Below are 5,874 nucleotides of genomic sequence, written 5' to 3'. Positions count from 1 at the left end.
CCTTCGTGCGCTCCATGCTGTTTTCCATGTCTGAAGTGACTGAACACAGGACAAATAGATCAACACCAGCTGCTAATTTTTGCTTCCATGTACAGCATACTTGCCTGACTTATTGCTGTAGACGGTCAGATTGGTTGTGTTTTGAAAAATCAAGCAGAAAGCTAAAATGATCAGGTAGAGGACATCCATCAGAACCAGATTCACACCTAAAATCTGGAAAAGAAAGTGGTTCAAATAATCTCTGAAAGTTGTATTTCTGGTTTGTGAACTTTGTGGATCTACAATTTTCATAGTCATGAAAACAAAGAAAAACTCTTTGAATGAGAAGGTGTGTCCAAACTTTTGGTCTGTACTATATATATATAGATATTTATATCTATATATCTATATATCTATATATCTATATCTATATATCTATATATATATATATATATATATATATATATATATATATATATATATATATATATATATATATATATATATATATATATATATATATATATATATATATATATATATATATATATATGTGTGTGTGTGTGTGTGTGTGTGTGTGTGTGTATATATATGTGTATATATATATATATGTGTATATACATATGTGCATGTATATGTGTTTGTATATATATTTATATATATATATATATATATATATATATATATATATATATATATATATATATATATATATATATATATATATATATATAAATATATATATAAATATATATATATATATATATATATATAAATATATGTATATATATATATAATTTTTTAATTTTATAATTTTTAAATATATGCCACAATAACATGTTAAAACACCCAAAACCCCTTTATGATGGCCGTGTCAAACAGTAAATATGTACATTTTGCACGGATGAAAATTGGTCGTACGTGACTTTTCGTGGAAAAAGTGACAGAAGTTGTTGTCTTTACGTGAAATTTTCACAGATGGATCAGGAACAAACCACGTTAAAACCACGGAAGAAGTACGAATAAACCACGCAAAGAACACATATACCAACATAAAAGCCTAATTTCATTGATGATTCGTGCCTCAATGACTAATACGCGATATAAAAGTTATACATTGGTGTCACATGCGTGAAAAGTCAGTTGGGCAAATGTGGTTGTTGAAAGCCACAAATTTGCACACGTACCCCGCAAAAATCTCACAATTCCGTATTATTTATGTAACAATTGGGAATAAACTAGGTATAATGTGCATAAACTGTGTAATTCTCAAGTGATTCTCAACCGAACAGTCGACCAAAAACCATCAACGGACATTTGCTCACTTCGCCGAATGCAAGAAACACTTGTGATTACGTATATCACACATGGATCCCGAAAGACAGAAACTCCAAACGTGAAATGCACATAGTAGCTGTGTGACCCAGCTACTTAAGATGAGACAAAAGTTCATGTGAAGCTGACCGACTTACCATCGTTTGTCAACAATCTGGAGATTGAAACAATCATTTCTTAAAGAAACCTGGTTTGAGACTTGATCGGTTGCTTTTGTGTAAACCTAAAACATTTTAGGAGCTGGACCCACCTGGGAGGCCGACAGCGTTCTCCTCTCACCGTAGAAGAGCGAGAACAGAGGAGCGTTGGCGGCAAACCCCACGAAGAGGATGAAGCTGTCGGAGGCCAGCGAGGCTCTGTCCCAGCCCATCTCACTGCACTCCTTTGCAATGGTTTTCAAATAATCTTGCTGTGACGGATGGTCGATGTGAAAAATGTCAGGAAGAAACATGCTGGGCGTCTTTGAAACAGAGCCGCTGCTGCCAGGATCCTTTCAAATCAGAGGGAGTGTTTATCACCATTTCATTCGTGACCCCAGTGAGACTGTGAAAGACTGCAGATATTTTCCTTTTCCGCTGAGCTCTGAGATTCATCCTCCCTGCTGAGGCCGAGAGCGTTTCAGGCTTTGAACATCTGCCTGATAATCTTTCATTCCTCAGAGTTGTTTGCAAAGAAGACTAAGACGTTTAATGAAAAAGGATTAAAGACTCTTTAAAGCCTTCAACACATCATAGAATCCAGTTTCTTTTGGGGATTTTGGTCTTTTTTACTTAATTATTACTATTCATCTTTTTCATCTAATAACATATAAATAGTATTTTCTCACTGGAAACAGTTTTTTAAAAAAATCAGCGATGAGTTTTCTTTCTCTGACAGACGTCTTACCTCTTTGAAAAGTTCTTTTTTAGCTTTCTGCTCCTGCAGCTACAGAGATCTCTGCAAAATGCAAACAAACACACACAGCTTTGGAACCAGGCGCACACAAAGCAAATGAACTGGTGTTTCTTGTTGACTTTTCTCCCTTGGATGCAAAGGAGGCTGATCTTTGTATGAATATGTTTGTACACGGTTGGTTCTTTCTCTGCTTTGGGTGAAGGCGTCACGCTGACAAAGGTGTGTGAGGCTTCAGCAGCTTCACTTTCACTCCAGCTGTTCCTCAGTTATTCTATTGTTCAGAATAACCATTCTGACTCCGATTCCTTTACTGAACATCTTCTTCTTCGTGACATTTTTCTCTTTTATCCCAAGTTTTTCGAGTTATAATCCGACGCCTCAGTAAAAGCATGTGGTGCCCACATTACATGTTTGATTGACAGATTGTCCTTAGCTGCTGTCAGTGGTAGGGGTGTGGACTTTCAACAAGCTCACTCCTGATTGGCGACAGTAGTTATCATAGAAACGTGACCCCGACTCGGACCAGTCACTGTCGACTGGCTCCGAATGGCGGAACCCGTATTGGGAAAGAATGGTGATTGGCTTCATTTTACTGGTATTTTTTACAGGTGATGTCACACCCGCTTTGTCCATCTCTATTAACAGCCCCTCACACCCCCAACCTAACAGCAGTGCAACAAAAATGGTGAGCAATATCAGATCTATCCAGCCGTACAGTTTAGACCCAGATTCCATCTCAGATGAGGAAAACAAAGACGTTCATGGATCTATTCTTCTGACAGGATGCATCAGAATGGAGGAGAGCAGGGAGCTTGTGGCCCCTCCCAGCATTTTTTCTACATCACAAATGCGATATTTTTTAAACTTACGTTTTTCGCCTGCTCCTGATTCACAACGATTTGAATAAAGAAATACTGAGAAATGCCATTTTCATCTTAATTTTCCTTCATATGTGTCCTCCATCATCAGAAAAATGTCACAAGAACATGTGAAAAACACCAGAAAAATATTTTTCATCAAAGTGGGTATTTGAATGAGAAACTTTATTTATGTGCACATTGTTGCCCAACACGAGCCTCCATTAGCCCTTGAGCTATCTTAGATGACCCCACCCTTACATTGACGTGTTCTCCCTACCATGACAAAGGTGGATAAAGGTGGAAAGATTTCATGTAATCCATGGACACCAGTGAAGATCACAAATCAGTGAAGAAAAAAGGTTCAGAGCACTGTCTAGTCTAGTGGGTCTAGATGACCCAACTCCCAATGTTAAAGTGCCTAGGATAGCACAAGGGTTAGGAGGAAAGCCACCTTTGATGAAAAGGATCTTCAAAACCTTAATCAAGTTGGCAAACTCTGTTTTTTTTATTCCGCATGTGGACTTTTGGTCTTTTACCTCCCTTTGGTTTGCCTTTAATCTTTAGTGAGTAGAAAATGAACCACACCAGAGGTGTACTTACAAGCTAAAAAAAAAACCCCACCTGCTTAGCTGAAGAGGGCAGCAGCCAGGGCAGAAATTCCCAGACTTCTCTCTGACATCTTCTCCCGCATTTACAGAAGCTGCACTGAGTTGTTCCCAGGCTGAGCGATGCACATCTCCAGTGTGTGTGGGGTCTGCCTCAGGCCCCCCTCCCAGCTGGACATGCTTTTGATGTCTCAGCATGAAGGCGTCTGGGTGGTGTCCAAACCAATGTGGAGAAGCTGTTCCCAGATTAGGAGACCCCAGGAAGGAAGCTCATTTCAACGCTTGTCTCTTCCGTTTAAAACCCACAGCTGACACTCAAATCTAAAGAAACAGGAATCATGAAAACCTTCTGTAAACTTATTGAGTGAGAAGATGTGGACGGGACAAGAGGCTTTTCTTCTGCAAGCTTTCTTTCCATCCCACTCAGAGGTCATTTCAATAAGGAGAGACCTTAGTGATGTGATTTATGGAGGAACAGAAAATGTGGCTGAAATAAGTCCATCATCTTTGGCGCCTATAGGCTTTGGGTCAGTGATGTCCTGCATGCATGGGACGACCTCGGAGCACGATGAAAAGCCCAGAGCGCCCTGAGCCTGGATGCTGATGGTGGTTGACAAAGAAAAGAGCCAGAAAGAGAACAGGATGGTGGATGAAGGAAGAAAACGTCTTGAAAGCAGATGACATCTATACATTTAAAGGCAAGATTTTGATTGGCTGTGAAGAAAAGTGTCTCAGAGTGAAGACTGATTTGTAGAGTGATGTAATCAGCAACCCAGCTTACCTGGAAATACGGTAGATCTTCCTCATTGAAATTACACCAAAGCTTCACTTGCCTCCAAATGAGCAACTGTTGGAGGCGGGGCAGTTTTGCTGAGTGTGTTTAAGTGTACGTGTGCAGGAAAAAAAAGCTTTTTTTTCCTTTGTAAAGCAAAACAAATTTGCCAAAAGCTGCAACGTTCCCGTGTTCTTTAGCCATTTCCCTCTTTTGTCATTTTCTTTTGTTTTCGACCTAAACATGTGTGAAGACCGACTCTGATGAAAATGGTGTTTTTGGTGTTTGTTTGTTTTTTATTCTTTTTTTCAGCAAACAATACAGACAGTACAATATCAAAACAACAACAACAACAAAAGAGGGCAACAAAGAAAACCAAAAGAAGATGAAGAGAAGAAAAAGAAAAGACCCTGCTGTTTTACTATTATGTGTTTGAATAGAGGTTGACTTGTCTTTATACTGTTGAAATAATCAATAAATGGTTGCCATGTTTCATAAAAAATGTTTTCTTGCTGTTTCAATGAAAATGTATTCTTTTCTAAATTTAAGTATTGCATTATGTTTCTTACCAAATGAAGATATGTTGGGGGAAATTTGCTTTTCCAATTAAGTAGGATTAGACGTCTAGCCAATAGGGAAACATAATTCAAGACATTTTTTTGTTTACTGTTTAAGCAAATTCCAGTAGTTGGCACTCCAAATAATCCTGTTATAGGGTCCAATGCAAACTTAACCTTAAATATAACCTATAGAGACAACATTTCAAATATTTTTATCCAATAAGGAATGATATTGTTGCAGTCCCAAAATGTGTGGGACAGTTTTGGGTGTTTTTTTAACATGTTCTTGTGGACTTTCTCTGCTAATGGAGGACATATGTGAAGAAAATTAGGGTCAATATTGCATTTCTCAGTATTCCTTCATTCAAATCGCTGTGAATCAGCAGCAGACGAAAAAATGCGGTTTAAAAAAAAGTCGTATTTGTGGCGTAGAAAATATTCTGGGGGGGGGCACAAGCTCCCTGCACCAAAAGATGATCGGGGTGGGACTTCAAATAGACAAAACATCATATTACACTTAATTTAGCAAAAAGGTATTTGGTTTCTAAAGGGTACACTTTTATTACTTTAAAATACTGTTAAACTCAACCAGCTGAGTGTTTTTGTGGCTGCAGATGTCATAAACAGTCAGAATGTTGGCACATTTGGTTTCCTTTTTTGGAGAAATTCTTCATTTCTGTGCAGATGGGTCCAGCCTGCACATGCAGAGAAACGCAGTAAAACACTGCTTGTACTTTGTTTTTTTTTGTCAGTGTTGATTCTGTCCCCCAACAGGCAAATGAGCTCATCTCAGCTTCGGCTCCTCATCCTTTTTTTTTGTCTTTCCCACAGTTATATCTATCCATAAAAACAGCCCCAGCACTCACCAG

This window comes from Oryzias latipes, chromosome 23 (genome assembly GCF_002234675.1).
Source record: "Oryzias latipes chromosome 23, ASM223467v1".
NCBI classification, from domain to species: domain Eukaryota; kingdom Metazoa; phylum Chordata; class Actinopteri; order Beloniformes; family Adrianichthyidae; genus Oryzias; species Oryzias latipes.
This window is presented reverse-complemented; position numbering follows the sequence as displayed.